This window comes from Herpailurus yagouaroundi, unplaced genomic scaffold, assembly GCF_014898765.1.
Source record: "Herpailurus yagouaroundi ecotype Mexico unplaced genomic scaffold, PumYag 250, whole genome shotgun sequence".
Lineage (NCBI taxonomy): Eukaryota > Metazoa > Chordata > Mammalia > Carnivora > Felidae > Herpailurus > Herpailurus yagouaroundi.
Window position 1 is genome coordinate 7,306,063 of NW_024412467.1, and position 24,639 is coordinate 7,330,701.

The 24,639-nt window shown below is 40.1% G+C and overlaps 1 long non-coding RNA gene across 1 annotated transcript in view; it reads left to right on the forward strand.

Moving 5' to 3' along the window:
- Positions 1-24,639, forward strand: part of LOC121020342 (uncharacterized) — a 210,141-nt gene that overhangs the window by 1,799 nt on the left and 183,703 nt on the right. The gene's annotated exons all lie outside the window — the stretch shown is intronic.

Sequence of the window (24,639 nt, forward strand, 5' to 3'; positions counted from 1 at the left end):
TGAGTCAGATCTTCCTGAGTAATAGATAAGCGTGTTTTTGTGAACACCATTCAGGTCTGCTAGGCAGGTGAATGGGGTTCCTGAGGGATGGTGGTATATATTTGTTTTCTCATATTGAGACGCTCGAGGTCCGCTGCACTGAACTTGCCCCTTGACCGTCTTAGCACTCATGCCTCTTTTCTTAATTATCCTACGTCTTGGTTTCTTCCTGAATGTTCTCTTTCCCTGAAATCCTCCTCAGGCTCCTTCTCCTTTGTTAAGACAGCTCTTCAAACCCAACTCCTGAATAAACCTTCAAGACAGAGAGAGATTTTCATGAAAACTTAACCATTAAAAAAAAAAAAAAAAAACCTCTTATAACTCCCTTATTTATCTAACCATTTGATATAATTGAACATACTTACTGGCTTATGTTTTAGTGTCTGTATTTGATCTTGGGGTCTTTAATATGTACATTTTCTCTCTCTGTGTGTCTCTTTAAGACACAGAGTGTGAACAAGGGAGGGGGCAGAGAATCTTTTTTTCTAAGTTTATTTATTTATTTTGAGAGAGAGAGCCCTAGCAGGGGAGGGGTCAGAGAGGAGCAGAGAGAGAGGGAGAGAGAATCCCAAGCAGGCTTCGAGCTGTCAGTGCAGAGTCTGACATGGGGCTCGAACTCATAAACCGTGAGATCATGACCTGAGCTGAGATCAAGAGTTGGACACTTAACCATCTGAGCCACCCAGGCTCCTTAGAGAGAGAGGGAGAGAGAGAGAGAGAATCTAAAGCAGGCTTGACCCGTAGTGCAGAGCCTGACATGGGGCTTGATCCCATGACCCTGGGTCATGATCTGAGCCGAAATCAAGAGTTCCCAGGTGCCCCTTCTATTTGACTTTAAATTGCATATCCTATGAGGGAGAGACATTTTATTTATTTATTTATTTATTTATTTAGTGTGTTATTTACTTATTTATTTAAATTCAGGGTAGTTAACAAGTTAATTAACATTGGTTCAGGAGTAGAATGCAGTTACACTTACATATAACATCCAGCGCTCATCCCAGCAAGTGCCCTCCTTCATACCCATCACCCGTCTAACCGCCCCCCCCACCCCCGTCCCCTCCAGCAACCCTCAGTTGTTCTCTGTATGTAAGAGTCTCTTATGGTTTGCCTCAATCTCTGTTCTTATCTTATTTTTCTTTTCTTCCCCTATGTTCATCTGGTTTGTTTCCTGAATTCCACATATGAGTGAAATCATATGATGTTTTAATTCTGAGGTTTCATAGTCACTGGTACAGAGCCACACATAAAGAGACACATAACAACAAGTTATTTTGATGATGACGTCTCAATTAGGAACTTGACATTAAGTTCGGTTCTGTTTACCTGCTAGGAAAACACGGTTGAAGATAGATCTTCTGTATAAAGTCATACTGTGTTAGCCACTTGACCATGGACACGTGCCATTCAAGTTGCAAGACAAACAGTAGCCTGAAATTACAGGAGGAATTTTTCTCAAATCATATTTTTATATGCATTGAGGAAATATAAAGCTCAGGAAATCATATGTAAATTGTTCCGTGAAATAAATGAACCGCTAAAATTGATCTTGGTTGACCAGGTATCATGACAGGCCGGAGAACGTTGTTCTGGGGACCAGGTGCTTCCCCCGTGACTAGTTTTGTGACATTATATGTTACGGGTGGAGGGTGATGCTGTTGAATGTACTTTGTTGAATAAGTCATGCTACCCGTCTTTCAATGACAAGCACGAGGGGTGGGTGATCCTTGGGGTTCTTTCTGGATTACGTGTATAGCATCTGCTTGGATTTCCTTCAACCACATAATGCAAGAGGGTCAGCTCTGGTTTAAACAGGTGCCTCTATTATGATAATATTGTCAACACCTTTTAAAATTATTGCCATCTCCTCTACATATGTTGTAGTCTCCTTGGATTTGCGGAAAATGCTATGTTGATTGTTTTTCATTGTAAAAGAGCCAATTTCTTTGAGCAACTGCTATTTCTACCTGAGCACTCAAGTCATTGAGGAGACATTTAATTTAGGGACGGAGCAGAATTTCTTTACCCTTGCTGTTATCCTGTGTTACAGCTGACTGCTTTAGTGCCAATAAAATGCTAAGGGCTCTGGTTTTTACTGGGCGAAGCACTGAGTGGCAAAGTCATTCCTATTAAATATTAACATCATTTACTAAGAATATAATTAGAAATAAAATAAATTGGCACATAAAATTTGTATCTTAATCATCCTCTGCTCTTGGTTCAGGTGTTGAAAAATTGTTTTCTTCGTCCTAAATATAGAGTTAGGGTTTTAAAAGGATTAAGCTGTCATCCCAGGGAGGCAGTGGACATTTCCACAGGTATCTTAAGAGACTTGAATTTTTTGGAAGTCAAGTGCAGCTCGTGACAAACGTGTGTGTGTGTGTGTGTGTGTGTGTGTGTGTGTCTTTGTTGTGTGGCGGGGAGATGGAGGTGAGAAGCCGATGAGAGAAAGTGGAAAATGAGGAAATAAATGGGGCTCTAGAGTATTTTCTAGTTTTGAAATAAAACTGTGGTTTGAGTCCGGTGGGTCAGTTATATATAAATATAGCGTAGAGGGCAGATATCCAGAAATAACAGATTTTAATCTCCAGAGGGAGAGGGAGAATTAACCAGAGAAGAAGCCTTTGAACCAGGGTACTCCTTTAGCTAAGAATGGTGAGCCTTGAGTGCACTTATTCCATTGTATTTCTGTTTTATCTACCAATTCTCCCGATGGTAGACATCTTCGTTGTTTTCATTGATTTTTGCTGTTATAAATAATGCTACAATGATCATCACTGTGCTTATTTCCTGGTGCAAAGACGTCATATTATCTCTAGGGCATCTTCCTTTTATGATGTATTATTAATTTCTATTCTGCTTGATCTATAATTTTTGTTAGCAAATTAGTAATCCGTAAACTGATACTGTGTATTTTTCTTTCCCACGTAATTTTCTACCCTTCTACTTTTTTTTTCTTTTTGAGGGAGAGAGAGGGCGCGGTGGGAGGGACGGGCAGAGGGAGAGAGAGACAGAGAATCCTCAGCAGGCTGCACACCCAGCACAGAGTCCGACGCAGGGTTCCATCCTTCCACCCTTAGATCATGACCTGAGTTGGAATCAAACATCAGGTGCTTAACAGACTGGGCCACCCCAGTGCCCTATGTTTAAAATCAGTTATTAGGAACATTCTCATACAAATCCTATGATGACTGTATGCATTACAAGAATCATTCTCACTCTGTGACTGGGATTTTCATCCTTTTTTAGGCATCTTTTGATAAACAAGTTCTTAGCTATAAATGACTTACCAATCATTTTCTTTATGGTTTCATTTTTTTGTGTCTTGCTTCAGAAATCCTTTTTCTCAAAAAGACATTGTCACATTCTTTTTATAAAAGTAGTAAGCCCTCGATCAGTCTGAAATTGTTTTTTTTACGAGGTGTGAAGGAGAGATCAGGTTCCATTGTTTGCCCTATGGGAACAACTGGCTACCCCAGCGTGATTTATGAAATAGCTCCCGCTTTTCTGTTGGTGTCTGATGTCACTTCTGTCGTATACTCAGTGTGCACGTTCATCTGGGTCTGTTTCGTGGCTCTCAGTTGTGTAGTGTTAGTTTATTTGACGATACGTGCCCTAATTCTGCGCCGTTTTAATTAAAAACTGGCTTCTTAGTGTTTCGGCAGAGGATAAATTCTCACCTGACTCTTCTTCCAGAGTGTCTTGACGGTTTTTGGTCTTTTGCTCTTTCATGCACACTTCAGAATTAGTGTGTTAATTCCTGTATAAGGCCTCTTCTGAATTTTGGTTGAAATTGCCGTGACTGTATGGCCCAAACTGGGGAGAAGGGACATTCTCGCCATGTTACCATATTGAATGATGTGGTCTGTAAATATGATAAATCTCTCCATTTACTTACATCTGCCTTAATGTCTTTGAACAAAAGTTGGTAAGTTTTTCCGAAAGGTCTCATGTGACTTTCGTTCTGGATACTTTCGATTCGGTGCTACTAAAAATGGCATATTTGAAATAATGAAAGGCTCTACGTGTCGCTGTTGTACAGAAAGGTAGTTGGCTTTTATGTAACAACCACATCTAGCAACTCTGAACTGTCTCACTAAAGTTGGTAATTTATTTGTAGATTCATTTGATTACTTGTAAACCATATAAAAATCATCACACAAGACAAAAATAGTTTTATTTTTTCCTTTCTTTATGGCTTTAACATTTCCTTTTTCTCTTTTTCTTCTGCTTTTCTTCTTCCCTTCCTCTGTGCACCTCTCCCTTGCTGCCTCCCTTCCAAATCTTTCCTTCTCCTGCTGTATACCTTCCTGACCCCCACTACCCTGTCCAACCATTTTTATTGCACTAGATAGGACCTTAAGGATAGCATTAAATAGAAATACTGACAGCAGGCAAATATACCTTATTCGTGATTTCCAAAGGAATCCTTAACGTTTTGCCATTAAATATGATGTGAGTTGTAAGCTTCATGTGTGCACATGCGTAGAAGACAGCCTTTGGTAAGAAGGTTCGTTAGGCCTTTTTGCAGAATGAATGAAGAATGAATATTGAGTTTTATCAAACTTTCGTCTTTTGAGATAATCTTATTTCCTTTGTTACTGTGGTAAATTACGTTAATCAAATTTCTAATATTGAACCAACTATACGTTTCCTGGCTAAACTAAATTGGCATTTAAAGAATTTTAATTGTGTTCAAAAACATAAAATTTACTATTTTAGCCATTTTTATTTTTATTTATTTTTTAAAACATTTATTTGTTTTTAGAGAAACAGAGAGCGTGAGTGGGGGAAGAACAAAGACAGAGGGAGAGAGAGAATCCCAAGCAGGGTTCGTGCTGTTAGCACAGAACCCGACATAGGACTCGATCTCATGAACGGTGAGATCATGACCTGAGCCGAAATCAAGAGTCAGATGCTTGGGTACTGAGCCTCCCAGGTGCCCCTTAACAATTTTTAAACGTACCATTCAGTAGCGTGAAGTATGTTCACGTTGTTGTGAAACAGATCTCTGGAACTTTTTCATGTTGCCAAACTCTGTCCCCATTAAATGACTCCCCCTGTTCTCCTTCTCTAGGTCGTTGGCAACCCCCATGATACTTTCTGTTTGCATGAGTTTGACTATTCTGGATACCGCAAGTAAATGGAATCGCAGTGTTTGTGTTTTGTGACTAGTTTATTTCACTGAGCAGAATGTCCTTTAGGTGCATTCATGTTGCAGCATGGGTCAAAATTTTCTTCCTTTTGGGGCACCTGGGTGGCTCAGTCGGTTAAGCATCCAACTTCGGTTCAGGTCATGATCTTATGGTTCATGGGTTCGAGCCCCGTGTCAGACTCTGTACTGACAACTCAGAGCCTGGAGCCTGCTTCGGATTCTGTGTCTCCCCCTCTCTCTGCCCCTCCCCTGCTCGTGCTCTGTGTGTGTCTCTCTCTCAAAAAAAAAAAAAAATTACAAAACATTTAAAAAAGTTTTCTTCCTTTTAAAGATGGAATAATATTCCATTGTATGTACATATCACATTTTGTTTATACATTCATCTGTCTTTGGACTGTATCCACCTCTTGGCCATTGTGAATAGTGCTGCTGTGAATATTGGTTGTGCACACACCTCTTAAGATCCTGCTTTCAGATCTTTTGGATAAATACCCAGAAGCGGAATTGCCGGATCATATGGTAATTCTATTTTTAATTTTTGAGGAACAACTATACAATTTTCCATAGCAGCTGTACCATTTAAATTCCTGCTAGCACCGTAAGAGGGTTCCGATTTCTCTCCGTCCTTGCCAACAATTGTTATTTTCTGTTGTATCAATAGGTGCAGTTCTAAGATGTCTGAGATAATATCTTGTGGTTTCGACTTGCCTTTCTCTAATGATTAGTGATCGTAAGCTTCTCTTCATATGCTTGTAGCACATTTGCAGATCCTCCATTCGAGTTCTTCACACATTTTTAAATCAGGTTATTTGTGAGTTGTTGTTATTGTTGCTGTTGTTTCATTGTAGGAATTCTTTATATATTCTGTGTAGTGACCTCTCATCGGATATATGATTTGCAAATAAATATTTTCTTTCGTTTTGTAGCATGCCATTTTCACTCTGTTGATTGTTGTCTCTGATGGAGAAGTTTTTACTTTCGGTATAGTCCATTTTGGCTGTGTTTACGTTTTTTGACTGTGCTTGCTGGATTTGTTTTCTTAATACTTTGTTGAGGGAGATTGTATACCCGTATTTATGAGTGCAATTGGCCTGCAATTTTCCTTTTTTACACTTTCCTCTCCTGGGTTTGTATCAAAATCATACTGGCCACATAAAATAAGTTGAGGAATGTTTCTTCCTTTTATATTTTCTGAAATATTATGTGTAAGACTGGAATTATCCGTCTATGAATAATGACTAGAACTTCCCTGGGCCCGGTGTTTCATTTATGGGGATATTTTAAACTGTTGATTAAATTTATTTAATGGTTTTAAAACTATTCATGTGGTCTAGTTCTTTAGTCCATTCGACAAGATTTATATATATATGTATGTATGTAAATATATGTAAATATATACACATTAATAAATATATTTATAATAATAAATATATATTTATATTTGCATATATACATACATGTATACATATATATTTCCCTAAGAATCTATTTCAATGTTTTTGATAGCATAAAGTAGATAATTTTTTTTTTTTTAATTTTTTTTTTTCAACGTTTATTTATTTTTGGGACAGAGAGAGACAGAGCATGAACGGGGGAGGGGCAGAGAGAGAGGGAGACACAGAATCGGAAACAGGCTCCAGGCTCTGAGCCATCAGCCCTGAGCCTGACGCGGGGCTCGAACTCACGGACCGCGAGATCGTGACCTGGCTGAAGTCGGACGCTTAACCGACTGCGCCACCCAGGCGCCCCGATAATTTTTTTTTACTACTTTTTAAATGTTTGAAGCACCTGTAGTTATGCACCCTTTCCATTTCCGTATTGTTTATTTGCTCTCTTTTATTACTCAAGCTTTCCTGAGGTTCGTCAATTGAATTGGTCTTCTCTCAAAGGTCAGCTTCTGTTTGTGATCCTCTATTGTTTGTTTGTTTTTCCTATTTTATTATTTTCTGATTTCTTTTTGTTATTTCACCCCATATACTTTATTCGAGTCCATTCTGTCTTTGAAACTTAAGTTATCTTCTTAGTTCAGTATTTTTTAGCTTTTCCTTCTTTAAAAATACATTTTTTTAATGTTTATTTATTTTTGAGAGAGAGAGAGAGAGAGACAGAGTATGAGCAGGGAAGGAGCAGAGAGAGAGGGAGACACAGAATCCAAAGCAGGCTCCAGGCTCTGAGCTGTCAGCACAGAGCCTGACGCGGGACTCGAACTCCCAAGGCATGAGATCATGACCTGAGCCGAAGTCGGACACTTAACTGACTGAGCCACCCAAGTGCCCCTCCTTTTTAATATAGGCATTGAATGCATTAATTTTCTCTCTGCGTATCATTTTACCAACATCCCTGAGTTACTTAGCATTTTTGTATTGTCTAAGTATATGGTCATTTAAATAAGTTTTCTGCTATTGTTGATTTTTGTGATAATATTATATTTTTATAAAATAACATTTTATGTTTTTGTCAATGTTCTACATGCGGTTTCAGAAAATGTGTATTTTCCAATTGTTAGGAATAATTTTATGTAACTCATAATACTGAGGCTACTATTTATGTTCTGTATTCTTATTCACCTCTTTATTTTTGTTTATTAATGGGGAAGGTTTTGTTTTTAATGATTATTATTTATTTTTGAGAGAGAGAGAGAGAGATACAGAGTGTGAGCAACGGAGGGGCAGAGAGAGAGCGAGACACAGAACATGAAGCAGGCTCCATGCTCCAAGCTGTCAGCACAGAACCCGATGCGGGGTCGAACTCACGGACTGTGAGATCATGACCTGAGCCCAAGTCACACGTTCAACTGACTGAGCCCCTCAGGTACCACTTCGCTTGGCTAATAAATGGATGATGTTCTCTAAATGGGAGCATCATGTCATCTGCATATCATGAAAGTTTGACTCCTTTCTTATCAATTTGGATGCCTTTTATTTCTTTTTGTTGTCTGATTACTGTGGCTAAGACTTCCAATATTATATTTAATAAAAGTGTTGATAGTGGACATCCTTGTCTTGTTCCTGACCTTAGGGGAAAAGCGCTCAGTTTTTCCCCATTGAGCATCATGTTCGACGTGGGTTTTTCATATATGGCTTTTATTATGTTGAGATGCGTTCCCTCTAAATCTACTTTGTTGAGGGTTTTTATTAGGAATGGATGTTGTCCTTTGTCGAATGCTTTTTCCGCATCTGTTGAAATGATCGTATGGTTTTCATCCTTTGTCTCATGAATGTGATGTATCATGTTGATCGATTTGAGAATACGGAACCACCCTTGCATCCCAGAAATAGATCCAACTTGATTGTGGTGAGTGCTAGTATTTTATTAAGGATTTTTCCATCGATGTTCATCAGAGATACTGGTCCGTAGTTCTTTTTTTTGTCGTGTCTCTGCCTGGCTTTGCTATCAGGGTAAAGCTAGCCTCATAGAATGAATTTGGGAGTTTTCCTTTGTCTTCTATTTTTTTGAATAGTTTGAGAAGAATAGATTTGAACTCTTCTTTAAATGTTTGGTAGAAATCATCTGTGAAGCCGTCTGGTCCTGGACTTTTGTTGGTTGGAAGTTTTTTCATTACTGATTACTGATTCAGTTTCATTCAATTTCATTGCTGGTAATCAGTCTTCCTACTTCAGGTTTGGTGGAGTATATGCTTCTAGGAACGTACCCATTTCTTCTAGGTTGTCCAGTATTCTGTATGTTTAACTTAAGAATCTTGGGGCATCTGGGTGGTTCAGTCGATTAAGTGACCCATTTTGGCTCGGGTCCGGATCTTGTCGTTGGTGAGTTTGAGCCCCACATCAGGCTCTGTGCTAACAGCTCAGAGCCTGGAGCCTGCTTCAGATTCTGTGTCTCCCTCCCTCTCTGCCCCTCCCCCGCTTGCTCATGCCCACTTGTGAGCTCTCTCTCTCTCTCAAAAATAAATAAACATTGGGGCGCCTGGGTGGCGCAGTCGGTTGAGCGTCCGACTTCAGCCAGGTCACGATCTCGCGGTCCGTGAGTTCGAGCCCCGCGTCAGGCTCTGGGCGGATGGCTCGGAGCCTGGAGCCTGTTTCCGATTCTGTGCCTCCCTCTCTCTCTCTGCCCCTCCCCCGTTCATGCTCCGTCTCTCTCTGTCCCAAAAATAAATAAACGTTGAAAAAAAAATTAAAAATAAATAAATAAATAAATAAACATTAAAAATTTTTTTACAGAATCTTAATCACTCTCTCACTTAATAATATAGTTATTTTAAAATACTTGAAGTCTCATTACTTTCCTGTTGCCTTATTTGCTATTATTTTTCAGTGTTTTTCAGACCCCATAAAATAGATGTTATAGTTTTATATATTCAGTGTCCTTTCTTTATTGTTTAGGTAACCCAGGTTTACTTTTATTTCTCTTCTTGGGTTTCTCACTGTTATTTTCTGTCTTTCAGACTTTCTTTTTCACTCAGTTTTATTTTTTCGAAATTAAATCCTATTGGTATGTCTTCAGTGAGTCTCTTTTAATAGTACATAGTCAGAATTTGCTTGATGCTTTTATTCTGTACACATTCTTAAATTGTAATGTCAGTGAATATAGAATTCTGGCTTGGCATTTCTTTTTCCTTAGCGTGTGCCGATTCATTTTGCTCTTTTCTGACTTGTGTCATTACTACTGAGAAGTCAGCCACCTGTCTAATTCTTACTTTCGTTAATTCACCTTTTAACCTCTGGATTGTTTTAAGATAATCTTTTGTCTTTGGTACTCTGCAGACTTTTGATGTATGTCCAGGTATGAGTTTCTGTTTATTTATCCTGCTCTGGATATATTGAGAATCTGAGAATTGGCATTTTTAAAAAATTCCAAAACAAACTTTGGCCAATATTTCCTTAAATATTATCTCACCCACATTCTCCTTCTATTTCTTTCTAGTACGCTTATTAATAAATATTAGCTTATCTCTTTTTATCACCCATTACTTCGACCTCATATTTTCTCTCTCTTTATCCTTCAGGGCTTTATTCTGCATAATTTCTCCAGATTTTTCTTGCCATGTATTGATTTTGTCTTTAGTTTTCTCTTTCCAGTTGTTTAACTTTTCTATTAAATTTTTATTTTCAACTACTATGTACTTCCTTCTTTTTTTGTGATTGAATAATTCTTTATGGAAGCATGCCTCTATTTGGAGAAAATTACATATAATACACATATACATACGTTTTATAGTTACTTTTGTAAATAATGGGCTATTTTAATTACTTTCACAAATAATGTACTATGGAATTTACAACAGCTTATTTTATTATTTTTGTTTGGTTGGTTTTTGTTTGTTGTTGTTACTGTTTTAGTTTCAAGGTTTTATTTAAAGGATTCCGGTTAGTTAACGTACAATGTAATGGTGATTTTAGGAGTAGAATTTAGTGATTCGTCACTTATGTGCAACACCTGGTGCTAGTCACAAGTGCCCCTTCTTAATCCCCATCGCCTACTTTACCCATCTCCCTGCCCATCTCCCCTCCTGCAACCATCAGTTTGTTCTCTGGAGTTAAGAGTCTACCTCCTGGTGGGGCACCTGGGTGGCTCAGTCAGTTAAACATCGGACTTCAGCTCAGGTCATGATCTCACGGTCTGTGAGTTCGAGCCCCGCGTCGGGCTCTGTGCTGACAGCTCAGAGCCTGGAGCCTGCTTTGGACTCTGTGTCTCCCTCTCTCTCTGCCCCTCCCCCCACTCACACTCTGTCTCTCTCTCTCTGTCTGTCTCTCTCAAAGATAAACGAACATTAAAAAAACCCAGAGCCCGTTTCTTGGTTTGCCTCTCTCTCTCACTTTTCCCTTTGCTCGTGTATTGTGTTTCTTAAACTCCAAATATGAGTGAAATCCCCTGGTATTGGTCTTCCTCTGACTTCTTGTGCTTAGCATCTATGTGGTTATTTTTCAAATGCCTCTCATTGTGATCGTCTCTTGTCCTTGTGAAACAATCCCAGCACCCTCTATAGTCTCTGTAGTGTCCAGAGGCCTGAATTGTGATTTGTTATTTCTCTGAGGCCTAGTACCTGGTTCAGAAAATGTGTATTTTCTTTTCTGTTGTGGGAATTTAACTTGATTGTGCCTGTTCTAGGAGGTCTAGGTTGAAAATGGTTCCTCTTAGTGAGGCTTTACCTTTGTTTATGCCAGATTCCCAGAGTCACTGCAATGAAGCCCAACTTAATAATTTTCAGCTTGAGGTTTTCAGAGTTATGCACATAGCATGAATTCCAGCCCGAATGCTGCATGAACTGTGGTTTATGATTATGAAATCTTAGTGGAGACTTTACCCTCTTTATCCCAAGTCAAAAACCTGGTGAGCACATTTGAACACCATCTTCCTTTGTGGGTTTTCTCTTTTTCTCTCTCAGTTTGTTCTTTGCTATCCGTTCACAAGAGGATCTGCTCTAGCTTCTATCCTGGGGCCAACTGTAGGCTTTGTCTCCTACTTCCCATGAAGGTGTGGAACCGTATGACGTCATGATTTAGCAGATGGTCTTAAGGGTATTGCTAATTTCAGTGCTTGGCTCACTACAAATTCAAGATTTCTAGATGTTTTCAGCCTTCAGAGATACCGCTCAATTGTTTCTTTGTAAGTTTAGTTATATACCTAAATATTTAGAATATGGATTATACTTTTGCACCTGAAATGGTTTTTTTCCATGATATTTAGTTCTACCATACACACGCATTTTTTTTTTTTTTAAAGAAATAAGACACATAGAATTTATGTTGTATGGTTCAGAGGAATTCACTAGCTCCTAGGTACTGGTTAAACAATCACGCTTACAACAAAAACATGTTAAAACAATTTCAACACGAATTTTCTAAACATATTACTGTTATTTCCATTTAGGGGTATAAGCAACTATGACAAGTTTGTTTTCAAGTATTATAGAGAGGGCCCTTTAGAATCTCAAATGTAGCTAGAGGGAAAGCAAAATAAAATAAAACAAAACAAAACAACTAAAACTCTTCCCCGTTTGCTGACCACAAGGAGAACAATGCCCTTATCTGGGCAGGGAAAATCAAGTCCATACACTAGTTCTGAGAATCAAATTTTTATCTGGAATGGTTTTTTGTTTTTTGTTTTTTTAACCACATTTCACGTATGTCTTCACTTTGGTATACTTAGTTTCTAGAACACAGGGAAGGGATAAGAATGACTTTTCCCGGTAAACTCGAATGCCTTGTTTCTTTAAAACTGAAATTGTGGGGCGCCTGGGTGGCTCAGTCGGTTAAGCGTCTGATTTTGACTCAGGACTTCGGCTCAGGTCCATGATCTCAGGGTTCGTGAGTTTGAGCCCCACGTGGGGCTCTGGGCTGACAGCTCAGAGCCTGGAGCTGTTTTGGATTCTGTGTCTCCCTTTCTCTCTGCCCCCCCCCTCCCACTCACACTCTGTCTCTCTCTCTCTCTCTCTCAAAAATAAATAAACATTAAAAAAAATTAAAATTGACATTGTTTACTCTGAAGACTAGCTCTCACTGCAGGGACTTTTAAGTGTTTACAAATGTTTGCGTTTATTTCTTTATTTGTGGGGGGGAGAAAGAGAAATCACTTGTGACAGAGAAAGTACTTTCACAGTGAAGGAAAAGAAATCCACCATCAGCCTCGCAAAATGGTGTGTATTTCTGATTTTCTTTGAAGCAATTTCAGATGGCTGGATATGTTTATAATGGGTGGCGATTTTTAGTCATTGAAGATAATCTCATGGTTTTTATTAGTTCCTTGGCTTTAATAGGCCATTCAGATAATGCTTTCGCTAATAGTTTTGTTGTTTTCAGAGGGAAAGAGACAACATTTTGTCATTCAAGAAAAGCATATTGCGTCTTAATGATCTATTATCGTAGTGGTTCTTATCTTTCCTTATTCTGCTTCGTGTCTGCCATTTAGAATTCAGAAGATTAATTATTATCTTTATAGAATCAATCATAAAATTCTAGTTTGGGTATATGGGAATCATCTGGTCCTTCGTTCTTTTTGTCTTTTAGGGTGACCATATTTTTAGCTTGCATTGGTTTAATAGAAACTATGAGATTCGGTCCAGAAGAAAAAAATATTGATTACTTGGAAAGGTAAAATGCAAAATTATAGTGAACTATTTTATAGTTTGAATTTAGTGGCCTATATTTTTCTTGTTACTGTAACTTTGGTGTTGGAAATGTCAGTCTCTCTTAGACTGGATAGGCTGGCATTGGTAGGATTGGACACACCCATTGCTTTGTTGGAACCTGACCAGTGTGTGTCTGGGGGAATTATGGGATGTTGGTTGTTTTGAATAAAGTATAACTCGGATTCTGGTTTCACTTACCTTTGTAACAGTACATATTATCCCAGTAAAATTTTGATAATCTAATAAAATACGCAGGTTTTTAATCTGTTGTTCTTTGTTTCTTTTATGAACTGTCCCATTTTTAAAAATTTTTAATGTTTATATATTTTTGAGAGAGAGAGAGAGAGAGAGACAGAGCGTGAGTGGAGGAGGGGCAGAGAGAGAGGGAGGCAGAATCTGAAGCAGGCTCCAGACTCTGAGCCATCAGCCCAGAGCCCCATACGGGGCTGGAAGTCACGAACCATGAGATCATGAGCCAAAGTCAGATGCTTAACCGACTGAGCCACCTAGGCGCCCCTGAATTGTCCCATTTTTAGTAGTGCACACTGTCATATTTTTCTTCAAAGAAAGGGCACATCAACATTGTTGTGGCTTGAAAGAAAACTAACATTTGACCCATTTGGTTTCTCAGTTCTTTCATATTTGAGAAAGCAAAAATATTGGATGTAATGGGAGTATGAAGAAGAAAGTTATCATAAAGTAGAACAGGGTAGAATGCAAGAATCCCTTGGAAATACAGTCCTCCATATTGTAGAAAAAGGGGGAAATGAATTCAGCTGAAATACAGGCTTTGTGAACAGACATAGGGTTCAGACTGACAAACTCATGGTCATATTTCTTTATTATAGTGGCTTGGAGGGGACAGGAGATGTGGGAGGAATATCATGAATATATGACACTGTATATTTGATATACTAACTCGAATGTTAATAACCTAAAAACTCTCAAAGTTAAGGGATTGGTTCTTTGGGTGTTTGATTTTTCTAGATTTCTTCTCCCTCCTTATTTCATTGATTTTTAACATTGGCTAGGTTTCAGGGTAACCATGGTGATGAAAAAATATGATACCCTCATACTTTTAAATCAGAATTTTTACAATACCTGCATTTTCAAAGCTCCCTCAGATAAATGTGATAACTGTGAACCATTGGCCCCTTCTGATTAATACCACCTTAAATCTCTTACTAGTCTTTATAAATGAGTTCATGTCACAAGGGCGATCAGTGATGAATATTGCATCTCCCAGCTAACTATATTTATTTATTATTATTTTTTTTATTTGAGAGCGTGTGTGAGTGGGGGGGAGGAGGGGCAGAGAGAGAGAGAGAGAGAGAGAGAGAGAGAGAGAGAGAATCTTATGCAGGCTCCATGCTCGGTGCAGAGCCTGGTGTGGATCTCCCTCCCATGGTGCTGGGACCATGACCTGAGCTGAAACCATGAGTCAGACGCTCAACAGACTGAGCCACCTAGGCGCTCCCCCCTCCCCCAGTTAACTATTGTTGTAATCTACACATTGTAGGATCTTCCCTGAGTGACGAAATACACAATAATAAGTAATATCCCAAATAAAGAATAAAGTTTTGATTCTCATATCTAAATAGATCTAGGTAAGGAAAGTCATAATCCTGATTTTGGAAACTTGCAAAGCAAATTCTTCATCGAGTTTTTGCACCTTCACATGAACATCTATTGTTCGTGTCAGTTTTCTAAGTAGAAAACAAAAAAGTTATTTAGGAAATATGCGGGATTTTCACACAGAGCCCTGTTCAGCAGGAACCTCACGAAGAAAATTCACATTTTGGGTATAATTCTGTGTATATGGAACTCCGTCATGAGAGAAGTGCATTCTTGGAAAAATACTAACAATATTCAAATAATTTTCAATTTTCTCTTTTTAATGTATTCAACTGGAACTTGTCAGCATTTCAAGGGAAAGAAGTCACTCACTAATTAGTGCTGGAGGTGGTGAGTGAAATAGTGTGTGTGTGTGTGTGTGTGTGTGTGTCTGTGTGTGTCTGTGTGTGTACAGGAGGAGACAGACATTAAGAAGGAGCAGGCTTTTTCTTTATTTAATTCCCATATTCCCACACTGTTTTTCCCCAATTTATTCTTCTTTGTGATGAACCCTGTCAGATGCATTAATAAGACCTGATTTTTTGTGTGTGTGTGTGCAGAATCTGGTGTTTATTTAGTTGATTTACAGAGTGCCAAACTGTTGGTTCTAATCTCATTTTATTTATACACCTACTGGATCTTTGATAAAAATGTAGTCTCTTGTCTCTGGACTTTTCCCCAGATTTTGTAAAATATCATAGCGCTTTTAGAATGAATGCGATTTATCATGTGAAGAAGTTCTAAATTAAGGGCTTCTCTAGTCGTAGTGCACGCTGACGAGATCGAGGAAGTTTTGATGACCTCTGGAGTAGGTCAGTGCTTGAGGATTGTAAGAGGCTCGCAAAGCCCAGGGAGAGCTTCTTCCTCAAACTATTGTATTTAAATAGGAAAGGACTGTCATTCAGGCCATCAATAAAACAAAAACCAAAATACAACTAAGTGTTACTGGGTAGGTAAACGATAAGAACTCTCAGGCTTTGCTGGTGGGATGGAGACTTTGGAAATTGTTTGCTTGTGTCTGGTAAAGCTAATCATATGTATACCCTGTGATTCAGTAATTTCACTCTTTTTTAAAATTCTTCTTAATGTTTCTTTATTTATGAGACAGAGAAAGAGCACAAGTGCAAAGGAGACACAGAATCGGAAGCAGGTTCCAGGCTCTGAGCTGTCAGCCCAGAGCCCGGCGCGGGGCTCAAACCCATAAGCTGTGAGGTCATGACCTGAGCCGAAGTGGGATGCTTAACCAACCGAGCCACCCGGGCACCCCTCTGTAATTTCACTTTTATGCATACATCCCCAATATATTCCTATATACGCATCCCAGCATATATCTGACATACCAGACTTTTCACAGCGGCAGTCAATGTATATATTGAATATATATAAATATATTGTGTATATATATAGATATATTGTGTATATATGTAAATATATTGTGGACATATATATATATATATAGAGAGAGAGAGAGAGAGAGAGAGAGAGTCCAAATGTCAATTTATAATCAAACAAGCAAGTCAATCATGACATATTCATACATTGGAACAGTATGCAATAATAAAAAATGAACAAACTGCCAATTCACAAAAGAAGGTGGGTCAGTCTTAAAGATATACTATTGAACACCAACAACAAAAAAAGCCAGGCATGATGGGATATATTCTATGTGAATTGAATCACATCATTAAAAACAGGTGTACTTCAACCATATTTTAGGCATATAAAATCATATAACCTCAAAGAAAGTCAAGGAAGTAAATACGATGCATTTCAGGAATACTGGTGACGGCTGCAGGGAGGGAGGTATTTATGTTTCAGAAGAAGGGGCAAGTCTGGGAGTCTGTTATGTCTTGCCAGGAGTGTGGGTTATGGTAGCTGTTTATTTGTTTTACCCACTTTCCCCCCCTGTGTATTGCATTTGCTATTTTAAAATAAAGTTCTTGAACTCTTTTTTAAAAAGGAGGTTAAGGCACGACCGCAGGTGTTGAAGTACAGAAAGTTTCAGGGTCTGACTCGAATTAACAAAAGCAGGGACAGCCTCTGTTAATTGCATGTTGCTCCCGCTCTTCCTGCTGCGCCTAGTTATTCCGGAACATGCGGCAAGCTGTGGGGCGCTGAGAGGGGCCCCCGCAATAGTTCAGGGCAGTGAAATAAGGTTGGGGAAGAAGCCTAAGTCCGAGTCTCCTTCCTTGGGCCAGGGTAAGTCATATGCTTCCATGTTACTATAGCATAGCTGTGAGTGTGTGTGTGTGTGTGTGTTCATATGTTAATTCTATTCCAGTATAATGAGGGGAGTGCTGGAATTCAGCACCAGCCAAATACCCAGTGTGCACTTCAACCTCTGACCATAATGAATGTAAAATGCTGGTAGTAATAGGTTGCAATGAAAAATCTCTTCATCTTGGCATGCGGGAGATTTGCAATCACATTTGGATTCTCAGAGTGCTGCTTGATTGGAGATTAACGTGTGGGTAGATTGACCTTTCTTGCAAGAGTGGTTGTTTTTGCACAAAATGTGTGAAAAACAAATTTCAAATAGCTGCCCTATTGCATTTCTCTCGTGATTCACATTATCACCCTTTTAGATTTCTCGGCAATAATGGCACTTATTAAACTCACTGGGGCTTTCTTTCCCCTTCCTCGCCCCCAAGCACTTTTATTTTCCCTCCATGGAGGCGGGCTTTCTCCTAGCAGAAACGTTAATTTCTTCACCCGTCTCATATTGTCAGCATCCGATTCCTTGACTGACTTGTGTTTGAGTCCCAAGAATGTCCACGTTAGAAAATAAAGGAAACCTTTGAGATACTTTGTGAAGACGTTGTTCACCAATTCTAGGGTAGGGGGAGGGATATTTTATTTTTCTTAATTTTAAGTCTTAGTGGTAACATGTTTCCTAAAGATAGATTTTTTTCCCCATAATAAATGTGCCCCATGGGTTGCCTTGTACGCGAACATGATGATTTTTCTCATTAAAATTATCAGATTGCAACAGGGTAGGTTTAGGATCTCATGAAATTCTTAAATTACTTACAACGATTAAGAAAATGAAACGGAGGGGTGATCAAATCTGACCCACGCTTTGTAGAATCTCGGAGAACAAAGTTCTCCAAAAAGATTTTCCACACTGTGCTGTAGTTGTAGGTGGTTTCACTTTATTTTAAATGCTATTTTGAGTTGGGGCTGGGATGGGCTGTGGGAAGAGCAAATAATAGTCTCCCAAATCAGGGGCGGGCAGTTATACTGCTCCTTATGTTTTCTGAAAGTCCTCTCTATTTTATTTTATTTTTAAAAATTTTTAATGGTTTTATTTATTTTTGAGACAGAGACAGAGCATGAGCGGGGGAGGGGCAGGAAGAGAGGGAGACACAGAATCCAAAGCAGGCTCCAGGCTCCCAGCTGTCAGCACAGAGCCGGATGCCGGGCTCGAACCCATGGACTGTGAGATCATGACCTGAGCTGAAGTCGGACGCTTGACCGTCTGAGCCACTCAGGAGCCCCGAAAGTCCTCTGTATTTTATGTAGGCTAGGATGGAAGTAACTTTTTTTCCATCGTGTGCTATGTTTGATCACATACACGACCTTTACATTTGTACTTGACTTGAACTTGTTTTAAATATTTGGAAGATAATTAAGGGTATTGGAAAGTTCCTACTCAATGGTAATGAACATCAACACAAAAGCCAAATATACATAAGAAATCTCTCACCAAGTCTAATCAACTAATGAACAGTAATATGTTCCTTGTGGTAAATTTTGAGATGTTTGATTGTGAGATGGTATCTTTTTCTGTCTTATGGCAACATCTGATTTTGAAGACTGGGATGGGGCAGAAGTGATTTAAAAAGGCATTAAAATGTTTACGTTTTAATTCTGGGGTTCAGGGTTCTTAAGTAGCATCTGAGAAGGCAGGCATCCTGTTTCAGTGTTTCATCTGTGTTTTAAGAGCATGGCACAGAGAGTGTTATCCCAATAGCTACATACTGAGTTTGTTCCAGGAGAAACTTTATCTGAGAAAGTAGCTTTTGTTCTGTTCTGTTTTGCTTTGTTTTCTTTAAGGCCAGCTTACAAAACAATATCCTCTTAGTTGGTTCCTTTTCTTTTCATAAACTACTTGGGAAGAGGGTATGTCAGTCACCCTACTTTTTTTTAAATGTTTATTTATTTTTGAGACAGAGAGAGAGAGAGAGAGAGTGTGAGCAGGGGAGGGGCAGAGAGAGAGGGAGACACAGAATCCGAAGCAGGCTCCAGGCTCTGAGCTGTCAGCACGGGGCCTGACGTGGGCTTGAACTCAAGAACCTCGAGATCATGACCTGAACCGACGTCAGACGCTTAACTGACTGAGCCACCCAGGCACCCAGCCACCCTATGTTTAAAAAGGGCTCCTTGTTCCTGAAGAATCATACAGACAAGAGCACATACCAACTTAAAAGGGTCCCGTGAGCAGATTGGTGGAACATTGGTACCACAGAAAACCCATCTCACAGGGGATGTGTCGAGGTTCTTCTTCAGAGAATAGGTGAAAGAATGCACATTCTTCAGGGTCACTGGGGACTCTGAGTAAGATGCCATCAAGCCTGATCGTACCTGCCAAGTGCAGTCTACACTTTTGCCATCTGGTCGACTACGAGACAAGAGTGACCAACTTCCCGTGGTCCTGCTTAGGCATTGGCCTTTGTCATCTGTAAACATGTCTTACTGTGGAGGGAAGCCAGGTGAGCTGCCCCTAGCATCAGGCTGTCGTACGTTCTGGATTCGTCGAGATTTTTCAAAGTCAGAAGCTAAGTGCCGAAAGACATACTTGAAACTCACAGCAGAAATAGGGAGAATAACACGTGGGCCACAGAGGAGGGAAGCAGGATCTCGGAGGATTCCCATGTGTTTCAACACCAGTTGAGCCACACTTGAAACCTATGTGAGAACATAAGCCTTAGATTGAGTTAACAACGGACACCAGAAGAAGTAGAGATTCCCTGTGGGGCAGGGACAGTGGTGAGATAAGGATGTCGACCGTCTAGGGAGATGAGAAATAGACTCGGAAGGGCATCTTCTGGCCCTGCCGACATGAGCGGCGTTAATTATGAGCTTAAAGGTACTTGAAATGATGCATCTTGTGCTGTGATGCAGCCAGATTTCTCTGGACAGTGTGCATCCACTGGTATGTGAGAGAGAACCTCTTATACAGGAACACACACAACCTCACGGTGCTCACGAGATGGGGGTGAGGTCTGGCAATGCAGTTGGTCAACTTGTTAGGAATAGCTCTGCTTCTGTCGTCTCGTGTGTATTTACGTTTAGTTAGATATCAACGTGCACACGCACACATCTACACCCATACACACGTTCAGAAGCCACTTGGTGGCGACACATAGGGGTTTTCAAGATGCTAAAGAAAAGTGGGCAGAGCACACATCCTATTTGTCATGTGTGTCACGGGCGGCATGCCTGAGGCCCGGGGGCCTGCTCTGCACCTGGGGGCGAATCTGGGGTGATCTGTCTGAGGTGGCCAGCCTAGTTCGACTCGTGACCCCTCTCAGCCCGTGCACCTGACTGATAAGTAATTGTCTTCTAACGAGGTGTTGAACTCCGTCCAGGTGGATGGAAGCCTCGCCTGTTTCCCCTCCAGGAGTTCAAGGCTCAAACAAGTTTCTCTCTGCTTTCTGTGATGCATGAAGAGATAAACAAGTTTTTCTGAAAGCTTGTTGGCATGTTCATCTGGAAGGAAGTACAGTAGGTCCTTTGAACGATGCTCACCCTCTCTGTGCCCTCCGTGAGGTGTGAGGGCCCCGACTCTGCAGAGGACTGATTTGGCAATGAGGGAGCAATGACTAGATGGAGGGCCTGTGTCTGGGTCCCGAACTGCCTCCCTCCTCTGCTCCTGCAAAACTGAGAGCCAGAAATAATGGGGGGAGACCAATCACTCACTCTCCAGTTATGAATAGTAGCAGGACAAGTAGAACTTGACCAGCAGCGCTCAGTGGATGCTGGTTTTCATCAGAGCTACAGAAGACTCCTTATTTCTTTATTCTCGCGCTCGGATCTTTCGAACAACCCAGGGTGATTCGAAGCAAAGTCTTGGAATGAATGGCTTTGGTCTGGGGGCGTGCTGCTTCCTTTTATTTATTTATTTTTTAAATTTTAAAATGGCTTTTACTTTGTTTTGATGCCACCCCGTTTTTCAGATGACAGATCATTCCAGGTGGCCAGGGATCCGTCTTCAAAGGGGACAAAGCCACCACAGATAACAAAACCACAGCTCTTGGGGTGGGGGGGGCGTGCAAAGATATTTGAACTTCTTGATCACATCCCGAAGCATTTGCATTTGAAGACAAGAGAGCTGGTTGCTGGGAAATCCAGAGGAATACACCTTTAAGGACAGGTTGCTGGGTATTTTTCACATTGGGGCAAAGGAGGTATTGGGCGGGGGGAGGAAAGTTTCTTGAACTATACCACTTTGGCACACTGTCTTTATCTACTTGTAAGGTTGGTCTAAGTCATAGATGCCACGTCTTCAAATGAATGGCGTTGTTGGCGACCAGGATGCAGAGATCAAAATCCTGAGGTCAGATGAAAGTTACTCTTAATCATTTAGTTCTGCTTTTCGTTTTATCAGCAACCTCTCAAATGCTTTCCAGGGGTTATTTTAAATGACCATTAATTACTGGTAAGCCTTAATGAGATTTGCAAACGGCCTGGGCCCCATCCAGGCAGATAGTTCCAGCTAAGGAGGTCTTAAGTGAAAGCAGTCACTGTGCTCTTCTTCCTCACCACCATCACCATCACTAGAACAGTTTGCATTTAAATAGCACCTCTCTCCGGAGATGTCAGCATCTGACACAGTGCAATCGCTGTCACAAATCCTGTTGATGGCGGAGGGCAGTTGTGGTTTCAGAAGTCATGATTCTCACTCTCTGGATTCTGGTTGTCTAGCCATGGGGACGCCCCAGCCTTCTCTCCTTGCCTTTCCTCCCCGCCTAGGGTCGTGTAGCCACAGTTCAGCAGGTGGAAAGATCTGGGCAATCCTGAGTCTGTGCCCAGCAGAGCTGTATTCCTTCCTCAGTTGCCACTGACCCTCATCTTGGAGGAGCATTATGGTACATCTCGGCTCATCCTGTCATCTCGTCCTTTGTCCCCTCTTTAATCTCTCTCTCTCTCTTTCTCTCTCCTTCCTAGCGTTATGCTGCCTTTTCCACCCCCATTCTCTGCCCCTTTTCAGTTTTCGTCTGCCAGCTCAGCTCTCTGCTGTCTCTTAGTCTGCTTTGCCTTGGAAGTTTATACAGGATAAACTAGGGACCTAGAGAGGCATGTAGGGGACAGCTCTTTAACTGTCAAAGTGGGGAAGGATGTGCTTTGCTCTGTTTTTAGTATAGGTGTTTTGTGTTTTCATTTTTTAAAAATTATATGCCTCTACCTTTGGTGACTGTATTAGCATGGTTTGGCCACTTGGGTTAGGTGGGCGTGACTGATTGCTTTTCTAGGGCAGCTGTCTTGTTCTTCCTCCATTAAAGTCCCACAGAGATTGGAATAGGAGAGGAAGTCCTGAGGGTTTCAAGGTAGAGCTTTGGGGGCACATGATTTAAGAGAAAGGTAAGGAAGGATTGATGGCTCTGAGAAGGCCAAGCGTGTGCATCCAAACCTTAGCAGAATAATAGCCAGTAGCCTATATGTGTTGAAAACACACTATGTACCAAGCACTGTTGAAAGCATTTTACACCTAGTAACTAATGTGGGAAGTAGGCCTGATCTTCCTTTTTGTATTTGCTTTATTTCCCCCGAAGTTCTTGGTAAAAAATTTCCTTTCCATCATTTCAAAGTCATCATGCCTAAAATACAAGGAGAAGGCCTATCCACATCCTGGTGGAGAAGGTCACTACCACAGTGAGATGAGGTTCCCCTGAGGAAGTGAATTGCAGCCGTAAAGAATTAACTTAGATGAAAAATAAATAAGCCTTTATTAAAATATTCTTTCTAGCCTACCCTTTTTAGTATTTCTGAAGATGTTCCAAAGGACCATTCTTCGGTTACAAACTGAATTTGTGCCGACTCTGACAGCCACTGGGAAATCGGGAAGGACTGATAAATCTGTCAGGAAAAGGTCCCATGGTAATGGGTGGGTGGTGGGGTGCAGACAGACAGACAAATGGTCCTGCCTGTCACCTGCAGCTCATTATGGCCACTTTCAGAGCAAACAGCTCCTGAGACACGCTTTTGGCCGATACATTCACTTGTGTCACTTTTTCTTTCGATGGTCACAAGTTCGCACAGAGCTCTTGTTGTTGAGAAATGGTATATTTTAAAATACCAAACCAAACAAAAATAAGTAGAAACCCGAAGTACTTTTAAAATCTCACAATTTTTTCCCTTACACGATAGAGACTTGATTTTCTTGGCCCCTACTGGGGAGATGTTTTCATGTTCCCTTCTTTACTTCTTTTTTAAAATAACCTTTTATATTCTAGCACTTGCAAAAAAATAAAAAAAAATACCTTTGATTCTCACTTGGCCTTTTCCACTGAATTGGAAAATTTGGTTCCATTCTCTTAGCAGGTAAATAGCCTTAAAACCATTCATGGTTCTGTCAGGGTAGAGGAGAGCTGAAAAGCATTACATATGTTCCAAGTTAAGAGAGGCCAATCTTTTGCTGTTTTCAAGTGGTTCCGTCCCCTCCCTTCTTCTATTAAGGGCTCTCCCACAATGGAGCCTTAATCAGCTTCATTGATTTAAAGCTAATTTGCACTTGGCTTCAAGGTTAAGGTCCACAGCACAAGCTGAAGACCTTTAAATCAGAAGTCAGAATGAAAAGCCTTAGGTATATCATATTGTCTGCTCTGCATAAGAATGACATCTCCTGATGGCTGTTGAATTAACTATTGGGGAAAAAAGGCACAAAGCCAGTTTTTCTTCTGTGTTAATATAACCTCTGCTAGCTGAGGTATACCGCGTTGCTATCAACATTTCTGCTTCATCATGTAAATTGATGGAGTTGGCTGAAAATACTTTGGTATTGTGATGTTTGCAGCCATCAATTTCTGCTTGGTTTCAGTTGGATTTCAACCTAATTGCCAAACTGATTCCATCTGTAATAACTTTTAACATTTATTTTTCCCAAAGGGAAAAAAATGTCTTGTCTGTATTCTGCAATTAAGAAGGTGATGAAATATTCAGTGTATGTCTCCACTCTAAATTCTTTTGTTAACTTTATCAGATAAACTATAAAATATTAACCAGGCTTGCTGTTTGAGCATGTGCAGATGGCATAATATTTACCAGGCATATTTTCAGTACACATTTAATTTTATAAATTGAATTAACTATTACATGGCTAATTTTTCCCTCTCTTTTCCAAATTGAGGCAGCAAGCAATTGTGTTGTTGGCTGTATGTACTACACCAGAACATTTGAGGGTAATTACATAAGCTTAGCTGTGTATATAATAAATAACATTTCCTCTGAACCTAACCACACAAAATCAAATCAAGCAGAAATAATGCTATTTTCTAAGCAAAATTATGCTGACTAGCAATGTGTGGGTTCTTTGCTTTTTTTTTTTTTTTTTGGACAGTTCAGTTTTTCAAATTTTCTGGAACATTTCAATCGGTAAGTTTACCCAGCTCTCCTATCCTTTGTACAACTGACCTTAAATACATATAGGCTTGTTCTCTCCGCTATTCTCAAATATCCTCATTTAGTAGCCACATAATATTTCACTTCAAGCAGATTTTCTCAGAATGTGGTTGGGACTGAGTCG